The sequence below is a fragment of the Protopterus annectens genome, chromosome 1.part0, assembly GCF_019279795.1.
Source record: "Protopterus annectens isolate FY-2018-M chromosome 1.part0, PAN1.0, whole genome shotgun sequence".
Lineage (NCBI taxonomy): Eukaryota > Metazoa > Chordata > Ceratodontiformes > Protopteridae > Protopterus > Protopterus annectens.
In genome coordinates this window covers 1,862,765,376-1,862,777,654 of record NC_056725.1, presented here as the reverse complement: position 1 = coordinate 1,862,777,654, position 12,279 = coordinate 1,862,765,376, and the positions used below count along the sequence as shown (strand labels likewise).

Sequence of the window (12,279 nt, the reverse complement as noted above, 5' to 3'; positions counted from 1 at the left end):
TTCTTGAAGAGGGTCATTGAGGGGCTCTGTCTGACATGGATTGGGATTTTGTTCCAGAGTGAGGGGAGCCTCTGGGATATGAATCTGTCCCTCCAGCATGTTCTATTTATTTCTGTGCTGAGGTTTAAGTCACTGGAGTGTGTAGCTCTGATGGATTTGGATTTCTTGAGGTGGAGCATGTCCATTAATACTGGGTTGGACATGGCTTTATACGTCAGACACAGATCGCCTCTGAGTAGGCGGTAAGCAACTGAGTAGAGCTGGAGTTTCTTTAGCCTAACTGCGTAGGACATCTGTTTGAGTCCCTTGATCCTCTTGGTGAGGTACTTTTGGGGTCTTTCTAGTTGTAGCAGGTGTCGGGTAAGGTACATCCCAAATGGGGCATTGTATTCAATTATGGGCCTGATGAGTGATGAGTAGAGGGGCACAATGACCTCTCTTGATCTAGATGTGAACCCCTTCATGATAAGGTGGGCTATATAGAATGTCTTTCTAACAACTTTGGCAATGTGATTGTCAAAGGAGAGATTGCAATCTACTTGGGTCCCCAAGTCCCTAATTACTTGTTCCGTACTTAATGGATTACCACCTATGTGATAATTTGTGGGCACTTTGTTTTGCCCAAAGGGGATGACTATGCACTTTTTGGCATTTAGCTTTAGGCCATGGCTCTGGCACCAGTTATCCGTCTCTGTGAGACCTTTTTGGAGGATGCTTGTGTCACCGGCGAGTCGATTATGGCCCCCAGTTTGCAGTCATTTGCAAACTTTGTCAGCCATAGTCCTCCTGTGTTAGCCTGTACCTCAGAGAGATATATACCGAACAAGAGAGGTCCCAGGACTGAGCCTTGTGGGACGCCACTTCTAACTGGTTTAGAGTCTGACATGGCACCTGCAATTCTGACCATGTGGGTTCTATCCCTAAGCCAGTTTGCAACCCATCTTGTGACATAGGGGTTGATATTTAAGCTGGTGAGCTTATTTATGATGCCTGAGTGGGGTATTGTGTCAAAGGCTTTTGCAAGGTCAAGGTAGGCTGTGTGGACTACCTTCCCTTCGTCTATGGCTTTGGTGACTGTTTCAAAGAAATTGACCAGGTTCAAGAGGCAAGATCTGCCCTTAACAAAGCCGAATTGAGTAGGATCCAGTGTTTGGAGGTTCCCAATGTCTTTGTTTATGAGTTCCATGATGATACGCTCCATAGCTTTGCAGACCAGGCTAGTTAGGCTTATAGGGTGATAGTTTCCAGGTTCCGTTGTGGCACCACCTTTATGGAGTGGGACCACTGTTGCTGTATGCCATTCTTTGGGTACATATCCTATTGTAAGGCTGAGACTGAACAGTGATTTTAAGTGAGGGTTCAGTTCTTCTTGGAGCTCATGTAAAACGCAGCCCGGGACACCATCCGGTCCCATTGATGCTGTGTATTTTGCTTTGGAGAGGGCAGCTCTCACCTGTGCATCTGTGATGTCAGGGAGGCTACACTCTGTTGGGATAGTCATTTGCTCATTTGGGGGGGAGGGGAGTTTGCACTGAACCTGTCTGCCAGGATGTTGCCAATTTCTGTGGGTTCAGTGTATTTTTTGTCATTTTGCAGTAACTCAGAGCTTATCTGGGAGTTTCCACCCAGGTTTCTGACATAACTAAAGAAAGCCTTGTGATTAGCTTTAGCGTCTTGTGCAATTTTTCTTTCGTAGCTAGCCTTAGATGATTTTATGAGGGATTGTAGTTTCTTGCTAGTACTGATCAGAGTTGCCTTCCCATTCAGGGATTTTGCTCTGTCATGTAGTAGCTTCCTCCTCCTGTTGTACAGCTTATTTTTGGCTGGGGTCCACCAGACAGGTCTCCTGCCTTTGGAGGAGTGTGTCTTGGTTTTATTTGGGATAGCACGATCCATGCATTTCTGTAGGTATCCATAGAATGTGTTTGTAAAGGATTCTGCGGTTTGGGCCGTATTTTCCACTGGCCCCTGGGCTCCCACCTCGGTTTTGAGAAGTGGGAAGTTTGCTTTTGAGAAGTTTTTGACCGTGGTTTCCTTTGCTGAGGGTAGGGACGGAATATGGATGTCCATAGTGATTAATTTATGGTCAGATCTTACCAATGAGGGGTATACCTCTGGTATGGAACATAGAGTCCCCATTTTGGTGATAATCAGGTCCAATATGTTTTCCCCTCTTGTGGGAGTAGTGACCAGTTGTTCCATAGCATTTGAGTTTATAAATTCTAGGAACCATTGGGATAGGGTGTTGGGGCTTGAGTAGTGCTCCCAGTCTATGTTTGGGTAGTTAAAGTCACCCAATATAATGGTGTTTAGAGAGACCTTCATATTCTCCAGTGTCTTCAGGAAAGCCGAGTGGGGTTCCTGAGTTTGGGAGGGTGGTCTGTAGCAGGCTACAATTTTTGCCCACTGTTAGTTGCACATGGATGGTCTCAGATGCTTTGTGCAGTGCCACTAGCCTGGAGGTATGGGTATCTTTGATGAATATGGATACTCCCCCTCCTCTTGTGGTTCGGTCCAAGTTTTGAGGCTGAAAAGCATGATATGAGGTATAGCTTGGTAGTGCTGGGGTGCTCTTGGGAGCCTTGAACCAGGTTTCTGTTACTGCACAGATATCAATATTCTCCATACTGAGGAGAGCCTCGAGTGTGTGCATCTTGAGGTTTAGACTTCTGGCGTTGAGCAGCATTACCCTTAGTTTCTTTTTCCTTGTGTTGTTTAAGGAGGTGGGTTTGTCTTTTGAGCCTTGCCTACAAAAGGCACTATGAGAGTAGCAAGAGCGTTTGCCAGTATTCGAAAACCCAGGGGTGACAGGTGTAAGCCATCCCTAGTGAAGCAACGTGGCTTGTCAAGCATGTCATCCCAGGCTGACAGACACATTGATCCCCTTTGAGTGACACCAATACTTTAGCCAGTTGTTGAAATTGATCATTTTGTTTTTATACTGTGGTATCATTCTTGGTGAGGGTAAGATGCTACTCAAGGTCAGGGTCATACCGGCCTGGGCCATATGATCAGAGAGCTCCTCTATGTCTCTTTTCATGTAATCCAGGGTGGTACGTCTCAGGTCATTCACACCAGCATGGATAATGACAGAGTCATATTTGTACTTGCTTTGGAGTGACCTGAGTGCTTGTGTTATGTGGAGGATCCTGGCACCCGACAGGCAGCTTACAGTGACCTTCTCCTTGTTCAGCCTTGTCAGTGTGTCTGACAGTAGTCACCTATTACAAGTGTATTAGGTGTGTTGTTTAGCCTTAAGGGCTGTGACTGTGTGGCACACTGACTTTGTGAACTATGTGATACGTGGGTATTGTTGTGGGGTAGCAGTTGCTTGGATGTCTGCTTTGGAGGTCTGTGTTGCTTGGGCAGATTTTTATTTAGAGCCTCCGAGTATGTTTTTGTGTGTTTATGTGTTTGGTTTGCTGTTGCGATAGGTCTATGTGAGACTGGATTTGTGGTGTGTGTGATTACCTTCTCCTCCAGACTGACTGTGCCAGTACTATGTTGAGAGTGCCAGTACTATGTTGAGAGAGCTCAGCCTCCAGTTTGGCTATATAGTTGCATCTCTCACATATATTTGAGCTTGTTGGGAAGAGGAGAGGGTGATCTGTGTACATAAGGCAGTTGTAACATTGCCTCAAGATTCCCATATTCACCAGCTGGACTGGAGAGTAAACCTGAAACTGACTTTTGGACATGCCAGAATAGTATAAGGAATTACTTTGACTTGATCAAAAAGGACCAATAGGGAGCCAATTACTTAAAGGGAGTATAAGAGGTTGTAGTGCTTTAGTTTATTAGTGCTTACTTATAAGACACTTATCCTAGCTACTGTTGGGTTTTAGAAGGAAAATAGAGTGCTTACTTTGCGATTTGGAACAGTTCTAAGGGAAAGAGTGAAGAGCAGACTTTGTGGAGCCGGGAATAGTTTAAACCTGATTAAGCGGCACTGCCCGATGCTGCACTATGCGCAAAAACGTGCAAAAGAGGGTTTTAAGAGAGGGGGATCAAGGAGTTTGGAATTGACCCAAAATGGCCAATAAAACTGCATTTTCTAGGCAGTAACCACTCCCACAGGGGCAGGCAGGCTGTTCAGTGTTTACCACTGCCACTGATGAACACAGAGACTTCCCTTTAGCCCAAGCAAGCAATGGCCTCCAAGAAACTTACAAACAGTTCAGAACAGCAAATCTGTAACTGAACTTTTTTTTTAAATTTCAGAAAGTGGGGAAAAAAACAAGATTTTTTTGTTTGTTTTGTTTAAAGATAGCAGAGATCCACAAGCAGCAACAAGTTAGAACAGTGCAATAAATGACCCCACACTTGAGTGCTAGGCCAGAGACATGTAAAATGCATGTTTTAAGAAAAAAACTATTTTAAAATAAGTGCAACACAGGAAATGCAGTAAACAGGCTCTAGATATGTTCTTCTCTCAGCGTTTTCTCCTCTTGGTGGGTGCTTCACCAACAGCCAACAAGTTTGAAAAGATGCCAAAACCACAAGGCAATCGGGTTTTAAGAGAGGGGCATCAAGGAGTTTGGAATTGACCCAAAATGGCCAATAAAACTACAGTTTCTAGGCAGTAACCACTCCCACAGGGGCAGGCAGGCTGTTCAGTGTTTACCACTGCCACTGATGAACACAGAGACTTCCCTTTAGCCAAAGCAAGCAATGGCCTCCAAGAAACTTACAAACAGTTCAGAACAGCAAATCTGTAACTGAACTTTTTTTTAAATTTCAGAAAGTGGGAAAAAAGCAAGATTTTTTTTTTTTTTTGTTTAAATAGCACTGTCTCCATGAGAGACTCCTCAAATTAATAGTTCAAATATTACTGCTGGGATAGTTTGCAGAATGACATAATTTCTTGTCATCTGACTCTGTCCCAGGTGAAACCCCCCACTTCTGGTAGCTTGGCAGTATTTAGCATCTACCTGTGTAAATAATAGACCTCAGATCATGAGCCAATTGAATTCCTTCATACTTTCAGAGGTCGTAATTAGTTCACCCCAAAGACAATACTGAAAGCTCCCTAGTACAGATATGTCTCCGGACTAGCCCATAAAGTAATTTAATTTCAGCTGTTTTTCTGAAGTTAACTTCCTGTATTCCAGTATCTACTCTTAAAATATATACATATACATTTAAACAGTTACAATAGTGCATGTACATTTCTAATCTCTTCCAGCAGGGCACACTTTGGTTACATTTTAAACACAAGCACTTTATAAAATACCTTTTTTAACACACATCTGTGTACAAACCAGTTTGATATACACATATTACATACAGTTCTAATACAGTTGTAACACAAGCATCTTATATAAATCATGTTGATGCTCACAAATGACATAATTATTTACAAAATTCCAGATCGCTGTGCTGGCAGTATCCCCCTTTGTCAGAGCACCTTCCAGTTTTACTTTCTAGTAGCTCAAAAGCTTTGCAATGTATTTTTAAAAGGGTCCTTCCTTTTACATCATCCTATAAAATATCCTTCTCTTCCTTGGGATCTAAAGTTTGTAATAGAATCACTGACTAGTGCCTTCCTTGAGCCACCATCTTCTGTAATTCTAAAATTACTTTTCTAGAAGACGCTTTTTAGTAGTTACCACTTTAGCTAAGTGAAAATCAGAATCACAAGCCCTATCTTCTTCTACTCTGTATATGTTCGGTATCACTATGAACAAATCTTTTCTTTGTTCCCAAGATAGCAACATAGATGAATCTGTATCAATCTGTTTTATCTATTGTGTTCTTCCATAATTACCCCAGTAAGGGAGAGTATCTTCTGCATAGACCATTGTGATTTTACCTTTGTAGGACAAATACAGTAAGGGAGGTCTCTCGGCTGTTTGTAGCCTTTACTCCCTTCAAACTAAGGTCAAAACATCTCCAACACAACACCGTGGAATTGACTATCAGACTGTATATCTTTTGCATACTCTTCAAAAATAATTAACAACCCAAAAGATCTTTCCACAACATCACTATCAGCTTCAACAGCAGTTTTCTAAAATTATTCTGTAGATGCAGTTTGTACTGCAGCAGCATAATTTACTTTGGCTATATTTGCCAAATAGGACAAGCTAGACATAATCTTCTCGAGTCTCCACTGAAAACGTGTCTTATGGCTCAGCTGGACTAACCCGGTTAACAAATGTGAAATAAATAATAAATTAATATTTTGCAATGTTGCTGTCCATGCTAATGTGTTTCGATGTAATAAAGTGTATAAATGAACTACCAAGCCTGTTCGTCATCTGTACTATAGCGGGACGATCGACATGGCATCAGAAGTGTCATGTCTAAAAGGGACGTGGTATCAGAATGGGATCCAGAAATCGAGATTCCGGACTGAGAAAGAACTCAGTTAAGACTGGAGCAGTATAAAGGAGTGAATCATCCCTACTGCACATATAACTCGCAAAACAGGTCAGAAATGAATTTCAGGGATTAAAACTTGCTCAAACTATTTTTTATTCACAAAATATGAAACAAGGCATTCTTAACGCTCTAAATGAATTTCTAAGTAAAATAAATATCCAATATTATGACGCATTAACAGAAATTTTCAAAATAGCTATGCAAAATGTTTGAAATAAAGTTTGAATCGCATAAAATGAATAAAATAAGGGAAACTACTGCATTTTTTTTTTTTGCTAATCACTACTTTTTCGCATTAATCAAAGATATTCGAGTTGTCTGAAGTATATGAAGTGTTTGCATGTTTGTGCAGTATTACAGTACAGTTATTTTGCAGAGTTCGGCCATTACAAAGCATATTTTGCAAAGTACAGTATTTTGTATTGTTTATTGTGCATTTTAATGTTATTACAAGTGCTGGCTGTGAGCTTGTTCATATATAATTACAAGGGCCGTATTTTTCAGTGTGTTTGGGCATAATTTGTTGGCATGGCAGACGGATTTTGTAAACCAGGTCCACTTACGTGTGACAATATTGTATGATATTTTCATACAAGCTGCATTTTCTGATAAAGATGAGCATACAAAGGCATTTATTCTACTTAGTTTAGCTGGTTCAGAAGCCATAGAAAGGGAGCATTCATTAGTGTATGCACCTGCTGTCTTTGCAGGAGAGAGGTCATATAGTTGTACCGATTGAGTCAAGGGTGTACCCAGAGTGCTTAAAAACGTAAATTTAGAGAAATGTGTAACCCCAAACAAATGCTACAGTAGAAAGTCACTTATTTTACACAAGGGATCAAAAGCCTGGTGAAACTTTTGCAGCATATATAACTGATTTGAGAAACAAAGCTAAAACGTACAGATTTGGTGATGTTTGAAACATTTATGCTTTGTGACAGTGATTTAACTATGAATAAGGCCACTGAGATTTGCCAGATATATGAACTTGACAGAAAAGCAGACACACATGCTTACAAATGAGAGCTATGTCCTTCCAGTAACTTCTAAGGCCCGTGTTGATAGTATGCAGCACGTGATTAAAAGAAACAGGCCCAAGCACATGGCAACAGCTGTAAACCCTGAAACAGTCACTGTGAAACCCCATACCTTTCTAGCAAATTCCAGAGCACACACAGTCTCAGTGAAGCATAAGAGTGAGTCAGCAAACTCAAAGAATGGGACCCCACCCAGTTTTATTGCTGACTGTCATAATTGTGGTGGAAATCATGAGCGTAAAAGGGAAAAATGTTTAGCTTTTGGTCAGCAATGTCACAAATGCAATAAGTGGAATCATTTCAAAAGGTTTTGTAAATCAAAAGGGGCACATTCTTTCATTAAAAGGGACCGTTCCATAAAACAAGTTGATCAGTTAGAAAGTTATGACTCTACTTTTTATGTTGACAGTGTGTCATTGCTTAATGAAGCAGCCAGTGCAGTAGATTTATGGGTAAGGAATGAAGTCTTATGTACTGTTCGGATAAATGGAAAACCCACAGAGCTCAAAGCTGACACAGGTTTAAAGTGCAGTGTTATATCTGCAGAAACATTTGCTAGAGTATGTGCTGGTGAAAAGCTTGTTTCTTATGGTGGTGAGAGATTCACACTGAAGGCTCAGTAGTACTTTCGTGTTGCTCTGCTGGGAGAAGCTACGCTTGTTGTTTTATGTGGTGTAAAGTCAGGTACAATCATTATTAGGCCTCAGAAACAGTTTGAAAGTGGGACTGCTTTCATTTAATAAGGAAGTTAACAATGTTAGTTTGAAATACCTTTGTTCTAATTTAAATAAATAAATACTGGAGCTCTTTTCCTTGGGTCTCCACTGAAAAAGGGCTCTCTGGGCCCAGTTGGACTAACCCGGTTAACAAATGTAAAAATAAATCAAAATAATTTCACCCAGTGTGTTTTTTCTACCTATGCTGATCTTCTCAAAGACAAACTAGGCAAGCTTCCAGTTGTGTTTTCCATGAAGTTAGACCCAGATGTCATTCCAGTTGTCTGACCAGCCTGGAAAGTTCCATAGCTATGCAGAACAGAGTCAAAGCCGAGCTAGATGAAATGGTGTAGCAAGATATAATTTGTCCAGTTGAAGAACCAACTGAATGGGTATCTTCCATGGTGGTAGCTCATAAGAAAAGCTCAGATGATATCAGAATATGTATTGATCCATGAGATTTGAACAAAGCACTGAAAAGACCTCATCATCCAATGCATATATTCGAAGAAATTGCAGCTCTGATGCGAAATACCACTGTTTTTTTCTGTCTTAGATGCAAAGAGTTAATTTTGGCAAATTTTGCTTGACAAGAAATCCTCATTGCTTACTTCATTCAATACTCCTTTTGGGAGGTACAGATTTTTGCGAATGCCATTTGGGATACATTCTCCCATTGAAGTCTTTAAACATGCAGTGGAGAACATTTTTTCTGGGTATCCTTGTGCTGTTATAGTAGATCTTTTAGTAGGAGGTAATGGTGAAGCTTGACAGAAACCTCAAGAAAGTTCTGGAAAGAGCATGTCAAGTGAATCTTAAGCTGAACCCTCAGAAGTGCAAATTCAGGTTACGAGAAGTTACTTATGTTGGTCACTTATTTACCAGTTCAGGCTTATGATCAGAGCCTTCCAAGCAAATTGCTATTCTTGACATGCCAGCTCCAGGCAATGTTTAAACCCTTCAGCGTTTTCTTTGTGTGGTTAGCTATCTAGGCAAGTTCATTCCAGATTTAAGTCAACTTGCAGCACCTTTTAGAGAGCTGACTTATAAAGATGTAAACTGGTCATGGTTAGAACAATGCCAGAGAGCATTTGATGTCCTGAAACAGAGAATTGCCATTCCACCAACTCTCATACTATGATGTTAACAAACCAGTTACTCTTTCCTGTGATTCTTCGAAATTTAGTCTTGGTGCAGTCTTTCTTCAAGAGAGTCAACCAGTTGCCTATGCATCCAGAACTCTAATCCACACTGAAATGCAGTATTCTCAAATAGAGAAAGAACTTTTGGCAATTATGTTTGCATGTTCATAGTTCCATGATTATATTTATGGTAGACCTATCCAGATTGAAACAGACCACCAACATCTAGTCCCTGATTTGAGAAAGCCTATGCATGTAGCTCCAGCTAGATTACAACGTATGATGTTGAGATTGCAAACATATAATTTCAGTCTTGTCTACACAAAAGGCAAACTTCTTTATCTTGCTGATACATTATCCAAATCACCCAGAAATACCACTAAAGAGCAAAAGAATGAGCAACTTGATTTTGAAGTCATGGAAGTGAGACATTTTTCTTCCACTTCTCTTGATGAGCTTAGAAATCATACAGCCTCAGATACTGTTTTACAGAAGCTCAATCACTTTATCAATAGAGGATGGCCGTCAAAGCAATCAAGTTTACTTCAAGAAGTGCAACCTTATTTTCCTTACAGATATGAGAATTTGTCTGTAAAGTGGTAGCAGGGGAAAGTGTAGTTAGGCAGTGTAGGATGGTGGTTTTTAGTATGACATTGGTGATCAAGAAGAGGAGGAGCGTGAGGGCAGCACCAAGGTTCAAATGGTGGAAATTGAAAAAGGGTAATTGTGAGGTGGAGTTCAGGGAAGAGTTAAGACAGGCACTGGGTGACAGTGAAGAGTTATCAAATAGATGGGTAGCTACAGCAGAGCTAGTAAGGAGATGTCTAGAAAGGTGCTTGGTGTGACATCTGGAAAGAGGAAGGAGGACAAGGAGACCTAGTGGTGGAATGAGGAAGTACAGGAGAGTATACAGAGAAAGAGGTTGGCAAAGAAGTGGGATTGTCAGAGCGATGAAGAAAGTAGACAGGAGTATAAGGAGATGAGGTGCATGGCAAAGAGAGAGGTGGCGAAGGCTAAGGAAAAGGCGTATGAAGAGTTGTATGAAAGGGTGGACACTAAGGAGGGAGAAAGGGACCTGTATCGATTGGCTAGACAGAGGGACCGAGCTAGTAAAGATGTGCAACAGGTAAGGGTGATAAAGGATAATGAGAGAAACTTACTCACAAGCAAGGAGAGTGTGTTGAGCAGATGGAAAGATTACTTTGAGGAGCTAATGAATAAAGAGAATAAGAGGGAGAGAAGGTTGGATGATGTGCGGATATTGAATCATAAAGTGCAGTGGATTAGCAAGGAGGAAGTAAGGATAGCTAAGAAGAGGATGAAGAATGGAAAGGCTGTTGGTCCAGATGACATACCTGTGGAAGCATGGAGGTGTTTAGGTGAAATGGCAGTGGAGTTTTTAACTAGATTGTTTAATGAAATCTTGGAAAGTGAGAGGATGCCTGAGGAATGGAGAAAAAGTGTTTTGGTACCGATTTTTAAGAATAAGGGTGATGTGCAGAGCTGTAGCAACCACAGAGGGATTAAGTTGATTAGTCACAGCATGAAGTTATGGAAAAGAGTAGTGGAAGCTAGGTTAAGAAGGGAGGTGATGATTAGTGATCAGCAGTATGGTTTCATGCCAGGAAAGAGCACTACAGATGTGATGTTTGCTCTGAGAGTGTTGATGGAAAAGTACAGAGAAGGTCAGAAGGAGTTGCGTTGTGTCTTTGTTGACTTTTAGAGAACCATATGACAGGGTGCCTAGAGAGGAGTTATGGTACTGTATGAGGAAGTCTGGAGTGTCAGAGAAGTATGTAAGAGTGGTACAGGATATGTACGAGGATAGTGTGACAGCAGTGAGGTCTGTGGTGAGAGAGATGGATGTGTTTAAGGTGGAGGTGGGATTACATCAAGGATCAGCTCTGAGCCCTTACTTATTTGCAATGGTGATGGACAGGCTGACAGACGAGATCAGACAGGAGTCCCTGTGGACTATGATGTTTGCAGATGACATTGTGATCTGTAGTGCAGGCAACAGGTGGAGGAGACCCTGGAGAGGTGGAGATTTGCTCTAGAGAGAAGAGGAATGAAGGTCAGCAGGACTATGACAGAATGTATGTATGAAAGAGAGGGAGGATAGAAGAATGGTGAGGATGCAGGGAGTAGAGGTGGTGAAGGTGGATGAGTTTCAATACTTGGGATCAACAGTTCAGAGTAATGGTGAGTGTGGAAGAGAGGTGAAGAAGAGAGTACAGGCAGGATGGAGTGGGTGGAAAAGAGTGTCATGAGTGATTTGTGACAGACGTGTACCAGTAAGAGTGAAAGGGAAGATCGACAAGAGGCTAGTGAGACCAGCTATGTTATATGGATTGGAGACAGTGGCACTGAAAAAGGCAGGAGTCAGAGCTGGACGTATCAGAGTTAAAGATGTTAAAATTTGAACTGGGTGTGACGAGGGTGGACAGGATTAGGAATAAGTATATTACAGGGTCAGCTCAGGTTGGAAGGTTTGGAGACAAAGCCAGAGAGGCAAGATTCCGTTGGTTTGGATGTGCTGAGGAGGGATGCAGAGTATATTGGGAAAAAGATGCTAAGGATGAAGCTGCCAGGTAATAGGAAAAGAGGAAGGCCTAAGATAAGGTTTATGGATATGGTAAGAGAGGACATGCAGGTGATTGGTGTGACAGAGCAAGATTCAGAGGACAGGAAGAAATGGAAAAAGATGATTGGCTGTGGCGACCCCTAACGGGAGCAGCTGAAAGAAGATGATGTGAGATTTTGTCTGACAATGGTATTGTCATGAAAGGTCCAAAAGTAATTATTCCATAATCCCTGCAACCAGAATATATTGCTGTCTTGCATCGTGGTTACCCAGGAACCGATTCTACTAAAAGGAGGGTGAGAGAAGTAGTGCTTTGGCTTTCTATGTCACAAGATATTGAGAGAGTACTTTCATCTTGTTCTGTATGTAATAGTACAAAGCCACATCAAGAGAAGGAACCACTTCAGCTAAACCAG

The 12,279-nt window shown here is 41.4% G+C and overlaps 1 protein-coding gene across 1 annotated transcript in view; it reads left to right on the top strand.

The window, feature by feature from the left end:
- WDR70 (WD repeat domain 70) overlaps positions 1-12,279 on the top strand; it is a 2,546,720-nt gene that overhangs the window by 1,074,939 nt on the left and 1,459,502 nt on the right. The window lies entirely within an intron of this gene.